Source organism: Protopterus annectens, chromosome 14.part0 (genome assembly GCF_019279795.1).
Source record: "Protopterus annectens isolate FY-2018-M chromosome 14.part0, PAN1.0, whole genome shotgun sequence".
Taxonomy (NCBI): domain Eukaryota; kingdom Metazoa; phylum Chordata; order Ceratodontiformes; family Protopteridae; genus Protopterus; species Protopterus annectens.
Window position 1 is genome coordinate 118,669,554 of NC_056748.1, and position 22,367 is coordinate 118,691,920.

General features: G+C 39.4%; 1 protein-coding gene across 1 annotated transcript in view; it reads right to left on the reverse strand.

Moving 5' to 3' along the window:
- LOC122788883 (hyaluronan-binding protein 2-like) overlaps positions 1-22,367 on the reverse strand; it is a 611,288-nt gene that overhangs the window by 316,968 nt on the left and 271,953 nt on the right. The gene's annotated exons all lie outside the window — the stretch shown is intronic.

The following is a 22,367-nucleotide window of genomic DNA, read 5'->3' on the forward strand; positions in this document are numbered from 1 at the left end:
CTTTTGAACCTAAAACAGGTTCATTACTTACCACCTGTTTATTCTGATTATCAGTCAACAAAATAGGCCAGTGTCTTTTAAAAACCACAGTGATCATCTTAACATCACTGGTAAAAAAAAAACAGAGAAAATGCTAAATACTCATTACGGGGTGCATCATGATTCTGCCCTGAAGGTTGAGGGGTAGAGAAATAAGGTTTAGCTCTGCCTCCAAGTCCCTGTGAGCTAATATAATTTCAGCATCAGAGTAGCCCCTTTCCAAAAACTCTTGTTGTAACCACTGAAGATCCCTCTTAAAGTCATCATCATTCCTAAAAAAGTAAAGCCACAGTCCAGGAACAAGTCCAGGAACAAGGAATCACAGCTTTTAGCATATAAATCCTTTAATCACCACTTTCATCAAAGGCTTCATCAGAAATAAAACAAACTAAGACATTTCTACTTATATATCAGTCAATTAAACAATTAGCCTTATTAATTAATTATCGTATAAAATTCAGTTGAACTCATTTGTAAATACATTTGTTGAATCATATATATATTAAAAAGTAAATACATTGTTACAAAAACACATACCATTTTAAAGAAAGGTGTTTGTAAAAAAGGAGGTGTAACAAAATATCCACTAAAAGGTTACCACTCTAAGTCCCCCTTCTTTTTAACATATATTCTACGATGCTTAAAAAAATGTGATATTTATTGCATCATTAACCCAGGTTTCTGGTCTGCCCTTAAGCGAATTTGCCATCTAGTTTCTCTCTGTTCTAAAAAAAATTTAAAATCACCCCCTCTCAAATCTCTTCTGCCTTTTTCTAAAACTGAAAATAAAAACTTACTGAAGCCACAACAGTCTTGACTATGCTTATATAAAGCATTTTGTTGTCATGCTTTTTTATATTATATACATGTTCCCTGATTCTGGTGTTAAGGTGTGTGGTAGTCATGCCAACATAAAAATGTTGGCATTTGTTGCATATAGCCGCATAAACTACTCCTTGTGTCTTACAATTAAACACACCTGGCACTCCAGTGCACAACTGCTATCACACTACCCACACTAGCCCACCCTCTCAAACCCACTCAGACTTCTACATCTGCCCTACAATCATAAATCTTACAACTACATATTACTCACTAACAAAAATTACACCATCTCATCACACTAAGAAAAACTCTCATAGACCAAGCTCGCAAACAATTAATATTAAAAAACACATACTGACACTCCTACAAATTCTGCTAACCTCTGGTGACATTCACCCAAATCCAGGTCCCCTCTCAGCTAGACAAACATCTGACCTGCTAATCCTAAATCTCAACATAAGAAGTATTACCAATAAGCTAACAGACCTACATGCATTCATAGCCCACTACAACCCTGATATACTCGCCATTACAGAAACCTGGCTTACACCCAGTATCCAAGATGAAGTCTTTCTTCCCCAGGGTATAATACACTTAGATCTGATAGAACAAACAGGAAAGGAGGAGGAGTAGCCATTCTCTTTAAAAACACCCTTAACCTCCAGCTCCTGCACACCACACCACCCACTTTTCAAACTGCTGAAGTCCTGTTTTCTGTCCTATCCATAAGAAACACCAAGAAGATTAATATAATATGCTGCTATATACCTCCAGGCAACAACTCGCTCATAATAGAAGACATCCTACACTGGACAAAGGACAATCTACCTCAGGAAACGATCCTACTAGGAGACCTTAACACTGACTGGGCAACCTGTAACTCCAGCAGCCCCTCTACACATATCAATCTATATGGGTTCTCTCAACTAATTAAAGAACCAACTAGAATAGATGAGAAAACAAAGAGAGAATCCATACTGGACTGGACACTAACAAACTATCCCAAACAAAACTATACAGTAGGCTGCCTCCCGGATGACTTAAGTGATCATCTCCCCACCTTCCTACTCCAGAAACACTCCAATCACCCCAAACCAGTAGTCTACAAATTTGTACGAGATGACCGTAACCTTACCCCACGATACCTAAATACTGTCCTAAGCCACTGCAACTGGGAACCACTACGGACACTCGGGTTAGACCAGCAGTAGACTACTTCAATACAACCTTCTCTAACATCCTTAATAGTCTAGCTCCCAGCAGAAAGATCAGAGTTAAAGCCAACTACGCACCCTGGCAAAATAGAGACACCAGAGCCTTACTAAAAGCTAGAGATAAAGCCTGGAAAATCTGGAAAACTGACAAAACCCCTAGCTCCAGACAATACTAACAACAGCTTAGAAACAAGGCCAAGGCGGAATCCAAAATAAACAAACAAAACTATTTTCTTAGCGCCCAAAGGAAATATTCAAATAGTCCACAAAAATTCTGGCATGCCATTAACTCCCTACTAAAGCCAGGCAAAACCACAACCCCAGCACCCATCTCTACTAACAATACCCTAGACACAGCTTCTCAATTTAATAACCATTTTACTAAATCCATCTTGGCCCTGTCCAGTCAAATAACCAAAAACATTCTACCTCAGTCACAACATAACCTATTCCACACCACCCCCTCTTTCAGCCTTTCACCAGTGCCCACCTCAACTATCAAAAAACTCCTCCTAAAACTAAAGCCAACCACACTAGCAGCTGATAACATACCTGCTGCATACCTAAAAATGGCTAGTGACTCCTTATCATATCCTGTGTCCATCCTTATCAACCGCTCCATACTAGAATCCTACATACCCAAACTCTGGAAAGTATCTCGCATCATTCCTCTCCATAAAGGAGGTAATTCTTATGAATTCTCCAACTACCGACCTATTGCCATCCTTTGCCCCTTATCCAAAATTCTTGAGAAATGCATCCACTTGCAAGTGATGACATTTCTTAACACACACAATCTACTATCTACCACACAACACGGTTTCCGTCCACATCACAGCACTACCACAGCCCTTTTATCTTTCACTAATTATATAAACCTTCACAGGAATGATAACAAATATGTATCAGCCATTTTCCTAGACCTCTCAAAAGCATTTGATATGGTCTCCCACTCCATTCTACTAGACTCACTAACATCATTATCCTTCACCTCCTCTACTATGGCCTGGTTCAGAAGCTACTTGTCTGACAGGCAACAATCAGTCCAGTGGAAAGGAACTCTGTCTACACAACTTCCAGCCACCATAGGTGTCCCACAGGGCTCTGTACTGGGCCCGCTGTTGTTCTCTATTTTCACAAATAACCTCAAATGCTCTACACAACATGCCACACTCATACAATATGCAGATGATTCAACTCTGATCTGCTCCGCCTCATCTCCCACCACCCTACGTACACTCACTCAAGATACCTTTATATCAGTAGAAAAATGGATATCTGGGATCCAACTAATTCTAAATCCCAAAAAGACAAAACTGCTACTATTTACCCCTAATAGATAAAAAAAACCCTCTCCTTTACCATAACCTCTAATGACGGCACCACCATCTCCCCTTCTAACCACACCAAACTTCTGGGCATTGAAATAGACAATAATCTCCACTTTGATGTTCACATCTCACATACCATAAAACTAGTACACAAAAAACTAGGCTCCCTATACAGGCATAAGTCCTTTCTCTCACAAAATCAAGAGTCACTCTTGCACAAAGCCACCTCCTCTCAACTCTATTATACGCAGCACCAATCTTTACCCAAATCAGACAATGTGACCTAGACAAACTAGAATCATGCTACAATAAAAAAGCCAAGTTTGCTACTAACTCAACCTATAGAACCCATCACTGTGCTGCACTAAAAGAACTAAAATGGCTTGAGCTACCACAGCTACTTAACTATCACCAGCTGGGCACAGCCTACAATATTCTCAAATATCCTGAAAAAACCCTCATTATCCAACCTACTTACTATCTATACTACAAACCGATACCTAAGATCCAGTGAAAAATCTCTCCTCTCCATCACCAAGGCTAACAATAATGCAGGGAAAGCGCTCTACTCCCACACCGTTGCCAGAAATTGGAACTCTCTTCCCTATCTGTGTCCACTGCCCCCTCCACATCCATATTCAAAAACTCCCTCAAATCGCACCTTCTTAGTACATGGTTATGCCCTTGTATCACATAACCCTACCCATACTACTATTAACTCCCCAAATTCCTCTCTGATCACATGCTGGAGCTCTGATCCCTGTAGGCTTGGTCATCTGAAAGGGTACTTTTAACTGTAGAATCTTACTTGATATATTTTCTTTTCTTACCAAAGTATGACTGACATTGTCTTTTTACCCATGTTCTATAAGTTTTTATTAATTCTTGTTATATTACTATGCTCTGCATACATGATGTAACCTGTTTTGTGTATTATGCTGGATGTACTGTATTTGTATAACTTGATGTTGGAGCTTTTCTCCCCGGGCCTCTGCTGAAAATGGACCTGGTCCAGTCGGAATTTCCCAGTTAACAAATGTAAAATAAATAAAATAAAAGGAATTACCAAGGATCTAGTATCTACCTTTTTCAAACAAGGCCTTCAAATTGTAATCTTTTCTATATACAAACCTTGGTTTGTCTCCTATTGCTTTTGTTAGTTCATGATTCCCTTGGACAATGTTCCAATTTTTCTCTATGATATTACGAATATTAATGTTGTCTACTGTCATTTGCATATCAAAGCTTAATTGTGCTAGTGCAAAATCTTTGTTGTTGGTCATTTGGAACTCAGAACTCCTTGTCTTAACTAAAATAGGTGGATAAAAGTTATCCCTCTTCTCCCATACTTCCTTAGCTTCATCTCTCAAAAAACTTTCATCATACCCTCTATGAAGGAACAGATTTATGATGAATTCAAATTCTCTTTCCAGTAGGTGATCCTTATTGGTCAACCTACTGGCTCTAATGAACTGTCCTTTTTGGTATGTTATTTTTAACAAATTTTTGGTGTAAACTCGAAGAATGTAAGTAACTATTCCTGAATGTTTCTTTCCTAAATATTCTGTTTGTAAATTTCTTATTCAAGTTATCCCATTCAAGATTGACATCTAAATAATTTACACATCCACCTATACAACCTTTAACAAATTTTAAAAAGTCAGATGCTTCATTTAATTCACTAAAACAATTCAGCCATAGCAACATTTCCTTCTATAATAAAAACTAAATCATGTATGAACCTTTTGTAATACAAAATATTATATTTCATACAGAATGATTTTAACACAGCATGTTCCCACCATCCCATGACGATGTTAGCAAAAGAGAGGGCGAACCCATCGCTACCCCTCTTATTTGTTTGTAATATTGTCCATTAAACAAAAAAATAGTGGTTGTCTAGAAGTACATTGAGCAGTTCACAATAAAAATTAATACTAGAACTGAATATATTAGTACTATGGTTCAAATAGGCCCGGACAAACTCAATGCCAGCATCATGTGGGATAGATGTATATGAAGAAACTGCATCTAAAGTGAACATAACATGTACCTTAGGATCAAACCTACAAGTGTCACTGAAAATTCTCATGCTGTCCAAAAAATCCAAGCAGTCTTTTAGGTAGGAATCTGATTTTTTGACTAAAGGATTGAGCAGCTCATCCACCAAGAGGGAAATACCCTCCGTAACATAACTGGGTGCTGAAATGATGGGTCTAAATGATGGGTCATTTAAACTTTTATGTGTTTTAGGAATGCCAAACATAACACCTATTCTCGGATTTTCAATATTACAAAAATGGCACATGGTCTGATCTAAATCATCATTCATGAGACTGTCGTACAAAAACGTAGAAATAAATCTATAACATTTGAAAATATCCTGAACTTTAGCTTTCCTGCACTCATCAGTGTTGTCTAACATACTTTCCATTTTCTTGATGTAATTACTTTGATCTATGACCACCAACATTCCCCCTTTATCACTTTTCATGATTCTAAGCTCTTTGCTGTTGGATAAATCTTTCATGGCTGCCCTCATCCTGGAGTCTAAATTGTCAAGATATCCCCACCTTGTGTTGACATTAATATGTAATAGTTCCCTCAGTTCATTTTCACATGAAACTTCAAACACTTTCAAAGTGTGTAACAATGCTGGATTGTAACATGAAGGTTTTACAAACAATGAATCACAACATGTAACATTTTTCAGAATGTAACTGAGATTCAGTTTTCTAGTATATTTTTTCAGAGACAAAATAGTGTCCATAATTTCAGCCCTTTTAGCAGGTACAAAATTCAAACCTAGTTTTAATAGCTGAATATGCTCGTCTTTCAGCTGAACACTAGATAACTTTAAAATGTCATTTTCTAACCTGCTTTCATCATCATCCCTATTCAGTCTGGAGATACGCATACCTTGCTCTTTCAGGACATTATCAAAAACATATCTAGGGTGCATACTCCTCCTATACAGATTGGTATTCCTCCTACACATCTTTCTAAATAAATTAGTAGTGAAGGATAAATCCAGTAACTTATTCATCCTTCTATCCCAAAAATCAATGGTAGTTGGTGAACACTTCATTGTGAACTTTAAAAAGTGTGTAGTTGTCTGTAGAAAATTACAAACCTCAGCTAGTCCTCCTTGGGGACATCCCAGATCAAATATATATCATTGACAAAACATTGATAGAACTTAACATAGAGACCATAAAACTCAGAACTAAAGACAGAGCTGCTCTCCCATTGTGCTAACACCATATTGGCGTAGCTATTGGCACAAGAAGTGCCCATAGCTATGCCAGTCTTCTGCAAATAATAAACGTGATTAAAAAGAAACACATTCTCCAAAACTACCTCAACAAACAGACAAATCAACTGAATCTGTTTAGTTTCAAACTGACTGTGGGTTGTCAAAAACATCTTCACCCACTCAATCCCGTCAATATTAGGGATTACAGTAAAGAGGGAGACAATGTCCAGGGTGACCATCAAACAATGGGAAGACAATCTACTGCTGTTGAGAAAAGAATATAAATCATTCAAAAATTGTTTCAAATCTTTCAAAACAGTGGGATGCTGATCTAGTACACTCCTAAGATGTTTGTCAACAGAGATGGAAAAAGGCTCAGTAAGCCAGCCTCTTCCAGAAACAATAGGTCTAAAGGGTGGAAAAACAGGACTTTTATGAATTTTTGGGAGACCCTGAAACACAGGTATCAATGGGAGTTCCACTGTAAGAAAATTCAACAACTCTAAAGTTATAAAACCACTCAGCAGACAGTCGTGTATTAAACCAAGTTCTCTATCTTAGAATCGTCACTAATCCCATAAGTGGTGTTATCAGAAAGTATATCAGTCAAAGCTGTAACATCAAACTGATGGTCCATAACTACTATGGAGCCCCCCTTATCAGCTGACTTAATCATAATATCATCATCGTCCTGCAGCTGACCGAGGGCACTACGTTCATCTTCAGTTAGATTGTAAAATTGTTTACCATGTCTATTAAACTGTAAGGCTTTGAATAAATCATTATTACATAGTTTCCCAAACACTTCCAATAAAGGATGTGTAGGGGGTACACAAGTATTTGGTTTCCTAACTATATCAATATTGTTGTTACTCATCCCCAAAAAGTGTCCTCAACATCACATTTCTAATAAAAAGTCTTAAATCAATAATAATATCAACAATATCGGCTCTCTGGGCATGAATAAAAGGTAAACCTTTACTCAACACTGAAACTTGAGATGCAGTTAAACTCTTCATAGAAATGTTCCATATTAAGGACATTCTATTGCTATCCACATCTGTTTGATAGCCTTGTGCCGACCAACTTCCATGGAATCTTTTCTCCTTTTCCTCCCCCTTATCAACGATTGCCCCTGCTCCCTGCAGGGCCCTTGGCGTATGGGTAGGGAGACTGATGGAAAAACCTGATTGTTAAGAGTGGATGGAACCTTCCTTCTAACATCAGGAGAGGCTGCCAAAGATGTAAGTTAGAATTGCCCATGAAGTTCTCAACCACCCTGATAATATGCATGCACTTAAAAATATCATCAACCCTTATAGCAACCTGAAGTCACTTCACTCTTCTAATAAACTACTGGTTCAAACATCCAAAATCAACAACTCTGCTGGGGACTCCCTGCTAACTCTGTTGACAAAACTTGGAACTCTCTTCCTGCTGATCTTACTCTTGAACTCTTTCTTACTCAGTTAAAAAAAACCTCAAGCTATACTTTAAAACTCACTGGCTATGTCCTTGTTCAAAACCCAACTAGATCCTCCTCTATAGTCTGTAATCATGCTACATTGCCTAGTCAATTTGTCAACACTGTTTTAAAAATGTATTATTATATTACCTGCTTGCTCAACTGCAGCCTGTAAACTGTGTGTAACTTGTACTCATTTTGTGATTTCTACTGTATGTTTTACCTTGGAGCTTTTATCCTCAGGCCATCATCCAAAAATGGACATGTTTCCAGTCGGACTATCCCAGTCAACAACTGTAAAATAAAATAAATAAATAAAATAAATAAGTGTGCCCCAGTCACAGAACCGGCAGCACCAGAAGATATGGATAACTCAGTGGAAGTTGTAGAGTCCTGAGCTAAACCAACAGTGGAAACATTCAGGTCACTGTCTTGTTTCTTTGATAAATCAAGTTCTTTCCACCTTGGAACATGGAAAACCGTGCTCACTCTTAAAATCATAAGTATCTCTACTCATCTTCTTCTTTTGATTTAACAACTTGAGTTTCATAAACAGCTACATCATCGAGGATTTCATTAAAGTTGGCTTCAAACAAATCAATGGGAACCACAGTGCTAAGGAAATGTTGTTGTTTAACTTCCTCTAATAATTTCTGTTCAACAGGTTTAAAAAAATCAACAAGCAGTCTAACATAGTTCAGGCTTACCTCCAAATTCAGTTGCTGCCACTTGGCCAAAAGTTCAGGATACTGAGTCCCATACGTAGGCATTTTAAGGACACACGGACCTCTTGGTATCACTTTATGATGGAAGCAAGCTTCCAAGTGCAAATGTTGTAACTGTAGACATTTCATCCAGTACAGCTTGTTCTCAAGATCTCTCAAATCACTCTCAAATCTCATCAAATCGAAGTTGGTATTGCCCTTATTGGAACAAAAATCCGTCAGCCCATCGGTACATCCCAACAGAGGATTAAAATCCACTGCAACAAATTTTGAAAAGCGATCAACACTCTTGGTGACAGGCATCCTTCTGGGTTTTCGTCCAGCCCTGTTTCAGTGTATGCCTATTCTTCCCTTTGGTTAAAACAAAAATTCTTCCCATTCCAGATAAAAAGCTGCTATTTTTTGTTCTTCCCCTGCTAACTTAAGCCTTTCATAAATTTTAGTAAAGAGCTCTTAAGTCTTTGCTAAAGTTCATAACACTCTCACTGCAGGTGTTTAAGCAGTGATGACTAGTACTGTTTCCAATATCACTGTGTTCTAGAACATAAATTCTTAAAGGCAATACTGGATTGTGGGCTTTGTGGTCCTGGAGTAAAAAAGAAACCTCTAATGGACCTGTTTACATGGAATGACAAAAGCACAGGATTTCATACAAAATTGGGTTTAGAAGTAGCAGGGTCACTTTAAAATGTGGGCTTGGAGCTATAGCACCATCACCCCCTTTGTTAATAAAGCCTTGCTTAAAGGAATATAGGTATTTTGTTCAGAACAGGTATTGTTGCTTGTCCCTCACTCTAAGAAGGACAAGCAAGGTGGGGTAGTTCGTTTAAGATGCTTTATTTTATAGAAACACATCAGCATGGGAAGCAGCATCAGTAAGTATAAATAAACTGATTAACAGATAGAGCTTACACACATATATGCTTACATCTCAACAGCTAACCACAAAATGTCACTCGTTCACTGCACGTGCTCAGTAATCAATACACTTAGTACATGGCCTCAAGAGGTTTCTTAAAGAGATATGTACCCTGAGCTACATTCTCCCTCTTAAAGAAAAGAAACCAGTTAGGCATTCAACAAAATACATATTCAGGAAATAATCACAATGCTCAAGGTATTCATATTGTCATGTCCAAGTCACTGTATATCTGAAACACGGTCTCGACACTCGACCGGATCTTGTGACATAGCCATCAGGACTGGACTTAGCAACAGGGACAGGTTTCAGTGAACAGTTCATCATAGGATTCATCACAGGAATGGAAATAGCTTCTTGAACTTCCTTAGGAACTGGAACACCAGACAACTCACTCTGAGTCTCAACGTGACTTTCGATTACCACGTTGCCTCTGTTGTACGGAAGGCTTTCTACATGGCCCACATCATAAATAAAGGTATTTCATTCAGGAGCAAGGAGGTCATCACATCTGTGTACTCTTCCCTTATCAGACCCATTATTGAGTACAATGCCCCCTTCGGCATGTACCTTGCCAAGCACATGCAGCAGTTGGAGAGATCACAGAGGTTCCTGACCAGGAAAATCCAGGGTCTCAAACACCTATCCTATACAGATAGGCTAAAAGCCCTGTCCCTCTACTCAGTCTCATACAGACTGCCCAGTGGTGACCTGTGTCTGGCATACAAGGCCATTTCAGACCCAGCCTTGATGGAGTTGCTGCATATCTGCAAGACAAACTCCACTTGAGCAACCCACATGCAAGGCCTTAAGCAGGACTGTGATATTAACAGAACTTGTTGGTGGAATAGATTTGTGCCTCAAAGAGTTCCCCATCTGTGGAATAGACTTCCTCTCCTTGTCAAGCAGAGTACCTCTCTAGCCCTCTTTAAAAGGAACCTGGACGACTGGATGGGAAACAAAAAATATACCCTTGGGATCCCACCTGTGTCCCTGCTGAACAGGGGAAACAGGTGCTGACTTTGAGGGAACATGGGCGAAATTCTTGGCTAGGCTTATAAGAGTCTCTGGGCCAATAGCCTAGTATCATCCTATGAACCTATGAACCTATAAGATAAAGAGTCTTTCTCACAGGCTATATGCTGTGGTACAGGCTCGGACACTGGTGTTAAATGCTTCTGATTCCACCTGAATTCTGATCCTTGTGATTCCACAATGTACAGTCTCAGCTCTGGACTGATGTTTTTCACGACTCCAAACCGATCATAACCTCTGGACATTTGCATCCTTACCACTTCTCCTTCTCGTAATGGATTGAGCAGTTTGCTGGTCTTATGGTAGTAGGACTTCTGTTTAGGCATTTCTTCAACAGACTTGCTTTCACTGACCTGTTGTTCTTGACACATGGAACTAGCAACTGACTACTGATTGGTAATGTGGTTCTGGTTTGTCTCGACAGAAGTCTCTGAGCAGGGGAACCAAGATGTTTATCACGAGGGATATTTCTGAGATTCATGAGATTTAGGAAAACATCACTATTGTCTCATTTTGGCTTCTCTAGTAACTGCTTTGCACTTTGTACTGCATGTTCTGCCAAACCATTTGACTAAGGATACTCTGGGCTACTTGTGACATGAGTAAAGTTCCACTCTTCAGCAAATCTTTTGAACTGTTGGCTTGTGAGCTGCGTGCCATTGTCAGAAATAACTTTGTGTGGGGGTTGTACATGAAATCCACACATCTGGTTCACCTGAAGTGGTTCTTTCTGTTTGTAACTGTGTACATATACACATTTTTATTTTTCTAATTTTTGGTTTGATTTCTTTGCTACAGTATTAATTTTCTATAATTTAATTTCCCTAAGAATCTAATAAATATCTTTATTATATATAACATGACTTTGTACAGTCACTTCTATCTACATTTCTTAGACAATTATTCCTGTTACCACAATCCACAATTGGAGGACAGAATGCTCAAATCTTAATATACTTAAATAAAATGTTACCAGACATAAAGTCAAATTCCCCTTATTTTTCACAACAAAATAACCAGCTTAATGAAGTCTTATTCTTTTTCACTTGTGCTTTCAGGAGAGATTGAACATAATCCTCAGCCCTCATATATTCATTTCGATCATTTCCTATTTCTAATCTTGGAAATATTCAAAGAAAATTTCCTTTGCTAGAATACTGTATATAAATGTATCACTTTTGTAGATCAATGTGTGTGTATGTACCTTTAAGAAGCCGCACCAGTGTATAAATACTGAGCATGTGCAAACCTGACTGCCATTTTGTAGTAAGCTGTTGAGATGTAAGCATGTATGTATGTAAGGTCTGTCTGTTAGTCAGTTTGTTTATATTTTATGATGCTACTATCCATCCTGATGTGTTTCTATGTATTAAAACATCTAAATGAAATACCCCGCCTGCTCGTCATCTATGTTAGAGAGGAAGTAGCAACAACTCTGATATTACTTGCATGTCAAAACCATGCCTTAAGGCCCCATATGTACTGTCACCTAATATCACAACATTATATCAGCTTTACCATAGTTTTACACCTGGTCATCAAATTGGCTGTGGATTGAAACCGTAAATCAAGAACTCATTAGTACCAATGTCATCTGGCTCTCTAGAAGCACCATTCTGGTCCCCACCGAACTGGATGGTTTAGTCTCATTGGAGGTCATTAAAACTAATAATTTATGTTCTTTATAACCTTCCTCCTTCATCCATTGAAGTGGGCAACCAGCAGACAGATTAATGGAAAATATATTCCCCCAGATTTAATAAATTCCACGTAGGAACAGTGTAAGTCTTACATGGAGTGTACTGTGGACGTGTCTGCAGCTCGTCCTCTGCAGCGCGCCTTGCATATTAATGAAGGCTCACTACTGAGAGAGAGAGACAATGAGTAACACACCCCTTGAACTGTTAAAGTGCTGGATGACACTTAAATAATAAAGAGAAACACATTTAACTAATTTTTATTTATTTTTTTATTTTTATTTTCTTTTTTTGTGTACTGCGGTGGTGGTGCTGCAGTAGCGTTGTCGCCTTACAGTAAGACGTTGTCCTGTTTGACTCTCAGCTAGAACGTCTTCTGTCTGGAGACATGCGTGAATGGGTGAACCTTCATTGAAGGTTGTGCGTCAGGGCCGGCAACTCGGCACATAAAAATCTACTGCCAATCATTAGTGGACCGGCGTTCTGCTGTGGCAACCCCTAACCAGGAAAAGCTGAAAGATGCAACAATTTTCATTTTTTTGTGTGGTTGCCCAGCACACCACTTAGCAGTAGACACATACCAGACATCTAAAAATAGAAACCAGATGCATTTAATTATTTAGAAAAGGTCAAGTTTAAGCATAGCTAAGTGGGTTTGCACAATGCTGTGTGGTGCTCAGCACTGCTTAAACATAACTGAGAGCTATATGGAAATGTATCACTATAATCACCATATCTTCAGTAGCTGAATGGTTAAAGTCACGGCCTTGTGTGCAGTAGGTGTACAGTTCAAATACACAGACAGGCCATTCAGCTTTTACATGAGATAGGAAAATGTTATAAAAATATATATTTTTAATGATGTATACATTGATATTTGTTAAACGGGTTAGTCTAGCTGGACCAGAAGCCCATTTTCACACAGAAGTGTCCAATACATTAAAGTCACACTCCAAGATAACATAATTATAATGCATTAGACTAGGAGATATAAAGTAAAATAGATACACATAATAATAAAATATCATTACTGAACAATTACTTTCAATATATATATTTTTTTATTTTTAAATAAATCCAGTTGCCCATAGCTAAGCATTGCAAAGTCAATCCAAGTACTGCTTAAAGATGACTCGTTTCAGCAGTACTTAGCAAACTGGAGCTCCACTTAGCTGGGTTTGGGCACTGCTCAGCAATTGCCAGTTTAAGCACTGCTCAGCTAAGCTTAGCAGGTTTGTGCAGTGCTAAGTTTTGCTTAGCATTTTTAAAAATGGTCCAATGGCAGCAAAGGTGGGAAAACAGCCTTATTTAAGCTGAACAGGCAGAAATACAGCCAGAACCTGTTGGAGTTTGATCCATGGAGAAGCTATGGCTGGAGTTGGAGAGGGTGTGCATTTCTGGGCGCAGCAGTGGGGCATGTTGGAGTCCAGGGTCATGGTTGGGCTCCTTATAAAAGACCATGACATCTGGCTTCTGCAGAGCCAGTACCAGGGGTCTAAATACAAATCTGAGGCCTGGGACCAGCTGTCACTTGACCTCACCACTGCAACTGGCATCCCCCTCAGTGGTGAGCAGGTGTGTCACCACTACAATGACCTGAAGCGTAGGAAGGGGCAAATCTTGGCTCAGTGCTTCCAAGATGCTCAGGATGACAATGCCCTACAAGCTTGTAAGTATAGGAAGCAATGATTTACCAAAGTCTAGTATGAATATCTCATAGACAGGTACACATAATGGTGTATTTTTCTCCCCACAGCTGCAAAGGAGAGAGCTTGCAACCTGGAAGCCCATACAGGGCATCTGGCCAGGTTGCGCCAAGAGTGTGGTGAGTACAGATATATCCTGTAATATATACTAATATAATTAAGAAAGAGTACAGTAGTAACTGCAAGTAGGTGTATTCTGTTGTGAGTGTATTGCAATGAATGTGTTCATAGACCTGGACTGATATAAGTGAGTAATTCCAGTTACAGTTCATTATACATGAAAACATGAAACCTGATAATGTTAAGGAAAGCAGTTTACCACTGCATTAATAATATTACGGAATAAGAAGTGTATACTGTAGTAATAATGATGTTCTGGTAATAAATTTCAACTGGATTCATAATGTGAAGGGAATAAATCATCTGCAATCATAAATTTCAGGAAAAAAGTGTACCTGCAGTCAGAATTGTTAAGGAAATAAAGTTAGTAATACATACATTGTGGTATCATTTTGATGTCTCCATTATGTAAAGTGTTCAACAATAAAAAGACTGTTAACTGTTTCAGGTCACCCTCAATAAAGGTTTATTGTGCTAAATGTTATGTGTATTGTGAGCTGCTGGGCAAGAAATTGTGTATTACAAGTGCTGTGAAGTAAACATGGGTATAATACCATGAAGTGCCTGAAGGTTGGCCAATAAAGGACTGTTTTGCTAAAGTATACATGTGGAGCTGTACTACAAGATATACTGCAGTATGATATTTGTTCTAAACTATAAGATCTGAACCTTGAATAGTAATGTCTAAGGTATTATAGTGTGTTTCTCTCAGGACTGTCTTCTGTTAACCTTTGCATTTCAGCTATATGCAGTCTTGAACGTAGTTATGCTGATGCAGACAAGTATGAAACTGTAATAGCTGTAGACTGCAAATATACAATCTGCAACTGTATATGGGTCAGCTAGCCAATCAAGCACGCTGATATGGTCTGTACAGATCACACATATTCCCATCCACTAGGGGTTAAATGTGTACACCTGCATTCTAAGTATTAATGCACAGTTCACCTACTATCTCTGTCATGCATGCATCTCATGCATGTGTGTTTAAGTGTCACTGCAGTCTTGAGTGACACTCTACCTACATTACTAGGTCAGAATTTGTTACCAGATGAGCTCTAGACACATATCAGTCATTCAACATAAAGCAGTGGCTCAGTAGCTCAGTTTGCTAAATGATATGTGTTGTTCATTTTTTCCAAACACAGACCCGGGGTTCAAATCCAGGGACAAGTACTACTATATATTTATAGAAACAGAAAATACTACTGAATATGTATAGAAACAGTGATGTATTGTTGACAGATGTTCTCCCCACAGGAATTACAGGTAAATACATTGTCTGTCCTAGTTGTTCCAATGGTATACTAATTTGTGTCTCCAGATGTACTAGTACATAAACAGCATTGCTCAACAAAGTGATAAGACTGCATTAAATTTAACGCCCACAAATACACTACTATTCCAAGTTAATAAGTCAGATAAAACTGTTTACTGTTGTTATGGCTATATCCCTGAAGTGTGTGGCTCTGAGGGACTGGGATTTCATTAACTGTAGCATGTCCAACAGCTCTGGATTTGACATTGCCTTGTATGATAAGCAGAGATCGCCTCTGAGTAGACAATATGTGACAGAGTATAGGTGGAGTTTTTTTTAGACGGTCAGCATAGGGCATCTGCTTTAGGCCTGTGATTCTTTTAGTGAGGTATTTCTGCGGCCTTTCCAGTTGTTGCAGATGTCTTGAGAGGTACATACCAAACGGGGCATTGTATTCTATAATGGGTCTAATGAGGGATGAGTACAGTGGGACAATGACCTCTTTTTTTCTGGATGAAAAGCCCTTAGTGATGAGGTGTGCCACATAGAAGGATTTCCTGACTGTTGTGGTGATGTGGTTATCGAAGGTGAGACCACCGTCCACCTGAGTCCCTAAGTCTCTTATCACACTTTCAGTGTTTAGTGTACTGCCACCTATGTGGCAATTCACAGGAACATGTTTTTTCCCAAAGGGGATAACTATACATTTCTTGGCATTGAGCTTGAGCCCATGGATCTGGCACCAAGCATCTGTTTCTGTAAGGCCCTTTTATAGAATATCCACATCATTTGGGGATTCAATAATGGCTCCCAGTTTGCAGTCATCTGCGAACTTTGTTAGCCAGAGTCCCTTAGTTTTAGCCTGTATTTCAGAGAAGTAGATGCCAAACAAGAGTGGTCTTAGGACTGAACCCTGAGGTACTCCACTTGTCACTTGTCTGGGACTGGATTTGGAGTTGGCTACTTTTACAGTGTAGGTTCTGTCAGTAAGTCAGTTGGCAACCCATCGAGTGATGTAGGGATTAATGCCCAGCTTAGTAAGTTTATCTATGATTCCAGAGTGGAAATACATGGGTTTAAGTGAGACTAAGCACAACTTGGCATCACGGGACGTCTTGCAAACCCACTTAAAGATACTTAAAACTGCTTTAATCACCTTCTGTCTGTCTGACACTGTTCTGCACACCAGCAAAATTATCATCCTGGCAAGTCTTGTACCTGGGACACACAGAAAAAAATAATTGGATAAAAAACAAAAAGAAAAATCTAGTAAATGTTTGTTAAATGTTTGTTAGCTGGGATATTTTGCAGTCACCCTAAGATTTATGGATATCAGTTGGGTATGACAATCCTGTGTTTCCAAATGTTAGCCAAACAATCCACTTGTGCTGTGCTAATGATGCCATAATAAGGCAGAAACATGCATGTCCACAGCTAGTGGGGGTTGGCTTTATTGGCTTGAATGTGTCTACCAATTGACTTAAAAGAAAAAGTCATGGACATTCAGAATTCCCATTTAACTGAAACACCTGAGGTTCTTAAAGGGTAATTTGTATATATCCCATGTTGCCTCTAATACAAGAGGTTTAAGGAATCACACAGTGGTTTTTTTTGCCTCTCTATATATGGTGTGTGTGTGTGTGTGTGGGTGTGCGTGTGTGTGTGTGTATATATATATATATATATATATATATATATATATATATGGGTCTACTACATTTGATTGAAAGTTCATTTCATTGAAAATCACTGAAAACTCATTTGACTGAAACTCATTGTGTTGAAAGTTATATATATGTACTTTTCCCCACTGTAGTGCGATCCTGGAGTTAGTATATATAGTAAAGGGGGGGGGGCAAGCCCCCCCACAAATTATAAACATATTAAACTATATACATGGAAACTTACAAGTGTAATGAATAACTGTTTGTAGAAGACAATATATAACCAAAGTATGTTGGGGGGCTTTTCCCTCCCACACCCCCCAATGTGGGGGGCTTTGCTCCCCACACCCACCCTTACTATATATACTAACTCTACGATCACACTACAGTGGGGAAAGGGCCATATATAACTTTCAATGAAATGAGTTTCAGTCAAATGAGTTTTCAGTGAAGTACACCTTCAGTGAAGTGGCCCTAGTGATTTCATTTTCAATTAAATGAAATTTCAATCAAATATATAGACCCATATATATATATATATATATATATATATATATATATATATGTATTAAACTCAACAGATCCAGATATATCTTATATGTGTCACATACAGATAGATACGGGTAATCATGTCTGATGGGGATAGGAAGAGACAGTTAAGGTATGCCTAGTTGTCTGTATGCACAGAGATATAAGGGCATCGCAGTCCTATAGTCAGATGTGTATTCAGACATGGACTGAAATTAGCTAAGTGTAGGAGTATGCCCAGTATGACCATCAATACTTACAATGGGACTCCAGGCCAGACCTACCCATACTACAGTCCAGGATTTTGTGTGCTACAGCCAATTATCTGTTGAACCTGATGAAACAGTCTAACACATCCCTGATATAATGCCTGAGGGATTTCCTGGCTGTGTGCTGTCCATACTATCTGACCCATATGTGGAGTGTGTACAGAGTGTATTGGACTGAATAGAGTTTTGCATAATATGTTTAATACATTTTACATAACACTGGGATTTCTTGGTACACCAGTGGTAGATCATTATAGCTTGATGTGAGGAAAAGCTGACAGACATTTTGGTTACCTGTTCCATACACTGCAGGGAACCCATGCTAACGCATGAACTGTTCTATTCTGCACTTTCTACATTTGACTGGGCAGGAGTTCCTCCTTCCCCTTATATGTGGGCCTTTGTCATGCCCTGCTCCAGTTTCTGGATTTGTCCATAGTTGTTGATCTATATAGTTGTAGGTATGCTGTGACTGGGGTAAGAGATGTAACACCACACACAGGGTTACAGACTTCACACCTCTGACTAAACCTGTTTTGCAGGTTGTCCAGCATTGTGCTCCATACGTCTGCTCTGGTCCTTAGATGGTTTGTATTGTACTGTTATTATTAGGCTACATGTTGCCATACCTCTCAAACTCTTACAGCCAAAAATCTGGACAGGGCCATATATAACAGTGGGACACAGGCCCAAACATGGGGGTAAGATTTTAATATTGCTCTTACAAACATAAACAGTTGGTAGAATACTTTTGTGTTAGCATGCATTTTCTGATGGAATGACGTCTGCATCTCAACTGTCTGTCTTTATTTTCTCACAGCAACCTTTATTGATTTGCCAGAAGTTTGCCAAACAACTGTAATGTTATGAGAAACAGAACAGATATATGAAACATAAATGTGGGCATTCTGTGAAACCCTGTACATTTGTGAGGTATGGATGGTGCCTACTGACTTGTTGTAAGTACTGACACAGTTACTCAGAGCTGTGTGCTGTCCATATCTGTGGCCCCCTGTCCATCCATTGTCTGTGGCATTGTCCAGCTTTCTTGCAGTAACAAATACTGACATATGGACATTCTGTAGCACTCCTACCATAGGTGTGGCTCACATACAAAAGAGTAGGTGCAGCCAGTATCGTGTTATGTACCCTATCAACCACAGTAATGTACTTAGCCCACTAAGCCACAACAGCCACCAGATAATGCAGTTTACTTCCTGACACTATCAAACACAGACATACATAGCACATTGATCCCTGCATATTGGGGAACAGGTACACATCACCTGGTTGATTGATACAGCCCAGGGATTGTGTGGTCTGCTGGTATTACCTTGCAAACATACTGTTACTGCAGTTGTATAGGAACTCTAGCAGTGACAATCAAGCATCACTCCTCTGATGCCTGTGTTTGTAATTCCCTTACATAGTGCAGTGGGTTTTGCTGGCTTGGGGCCAACTGCATATTATGGAGCGGCCATTAATGGGAAAAGGGTTCCTGTTGTCCAACGTAGGTGTCAGTTGTCGGCAGCTATCCCAGTTGCCCACTCCATTCCCTTGCATACATGCGGCAGGTCCATACATATGCTACCATAGTCTAGTACTCCATACATTTGTTTCAAAGAAGAGTGACTTACCTTGTGCCTGCAGCAGTTGAGAGAACAGTGTTTCAAGGCTGACTCTGTAGGATGCATGCAGTACATATCCTATACATGGTAAGGTACAAGTAGTGTGATGTGGCTGGCATCCTTTTACTATGTATGTGAGTCGGGGTGAGGTGTCAGTCCCAAGGTCGCTAGGCTGTCAGTGCATGTGCTATGCATTACCTCTTTGCCAAGGCCAGGGCATACTGGGCATGCCTACATCTGCCTACAGGGATAGGCTCAAGGGGGTCTTCTCCAAGTCCCCTTGTGGCTGGGAGGACCTTGGCACTGGTGGGGGGCTGTGTGCCCCTACCCTGTGATGTTCCTGCCACAGCTGTTTCTGCAGGATCATATTGTGTAGCATGGCACATACTGTGAGCATGTGTGCACATGTGGCTGGAGAGTACTGCAAGGCTCCACCAGGTTTATCGAGGCAGCGGAACTGTGACATGAGCAGCCCAAACACAGGCTCCATGATATTCCTAGTTTGTGTGTGTGTCTCATTATGGCATTCTTCAGTAGGTATGTGTGGATTTCTGATGGGTGTCATCATCTTTGCTTCCACTGAGTAGCCAGCATCCCCCAGTAGATGGCCTTATGGGATGTCCCCCCAGCAAATGTCTGATACAGCTGTGAGGCATGCCAGATGTGGGAGTCATGATAGCTGACAGGGCTGACAGCACACACATTCATGATAATGACCTGGGCATTGCACACGACCTGGCATTTGATGGAGTGATACCCCTTGTGGTTGACATAGACACTACCCTCCTCACTGGGTGGTGCTTTGATGTGCACATGAGTGCAGTCTATGGCACCCAGTACCTCAGGGTAGTGTGCTACATGGTGGAAGAGGCAAATATTGCTGACCTTCTCCTCAGGGGTGCAGGGCAAATAAATGTGCTCACTGGCATGTGCTTGCATGGCATCCAGGAACTGGTGGAGTACCCTGGATGCAGATGCCTGTGAGATCCCCATTATGTCCCCAGTTGGTCTTTGAAAAGTACCATTACATACTATGGTGTCTCCTTGCCCTACACGGAGAGTCATTCCAGGCATTGGTGATACTGTTTCTCATTTATGTTAGGCCAAATATCCCATCACCATTACTTCACAGTCAGGTGCCACACTGCTGTGTTTGCAACACATTGACCAAAGCAAATACTGTATAGTTAGACCATAACAGTAAAATTCAGCACAAGTAGCCCAACAAAGTGCAGCACACAGGTTTATTCAGAGTCAGCACACCACAAGGATGAAAACATAAACGCTTATATCCACAAGTACGTTTTTGTCTACACAGATGTCTTCAGATGCATAAGTGAATATAACACACAGACAGCAATTTAAATACTTTTGAGTAGTGTCCCTCCAATCACAATGCAGCTAGTTAAAATGTGAGCTAGTAAAAACTAAACAAGTCACATAAAATGACAATGTATATGCATAAAAAGCATAATAAAACACATAAAACTTGAGCTATAACATATTTCTTAAAAATATACATAAATACATTTATGATATTAACGTTGTATAATGCATTAAAATCAATCACAAGCATGTATATCAAATACTACCCCCCCCCCCCCCGTGGCCATTCTGAGAAAACATTACTTTCATAGGTAAAAGATGAAACTAGTTGCATAATGATATATTCTGAAATACTTTATGAACAAAAAATGTACAACAGTGTATTATAACCTGGCAGCACATAGTTATAAAACTGGAGCTAAAGAAATAACATCATTGAGACCAGGATATTTATTAGCCTCTAATAAAATCTGCCAGAACACTTCTCTATACTCAGTTGTGGTTTCCCAGGGTCCTCCTCTCAACCCCTTAGCTATTTATTCCACAACAAAGAATGAAAATGACGCTCCTGTATATACGAGGGTGTATTTGTAGAGATCACTTCTAGAATTCTTAATAAGAATATAATTTGTGTGCTCATTACATTCTCCTCTCTAACGTTCTCTCGGTTTCCCTATATAAAAGGCAGTACTTTGACTGCATAGGGCCATGTATACCAAGCCAAAAGAATCACAGGAACTACGTACATTGCTAGAAAAATGATAATCTCTAGCTGGCAGGAACAATGTTTCCCCATTGATAATATGTTACTACTAAAGTAAAAGTACTTAAACTGCTCTCTGGGAGTTATATTCACTTATGCATCTGAAGAAGTCTGTGTAGAAGCAAACTTACTTGTCGATATAAGCATTTATGTTTTCATCCTTGTGGTGTGCTGACTCTGAATAAACCCGTGTGCTGTACTTCGTTGGGCTACTTGTGCTGAATTTTACTGTTTTGCAACACATTGTCCACTGTTGCTCTCCTATAGCTTAACCTTCCCACTAAGCAGTGTAATTTGTCATTCACTTATCTGTCAGTTGCAGACAATACTGTGTAACCTACTTTGTATACCAGTTGTAGACTACATTCATATTCCTTTCTGTTACATGGTGTGTAGGGGACCTAAATGACTTGTGTAGGATATGGTATGTGGATTTTAATGTGTTACAACACTATGCAAATGTATACTTTCTCCATAAATAGCACTTTAATTCTCGCCTTCCTTTAACAATACATCATGAGAAAAATCTGAGATCTGATTCATTCATTGTTTCTGAGTACTGATCTGTTCTGGCTCTCAGCGTCATGTTTTGAGTCAGG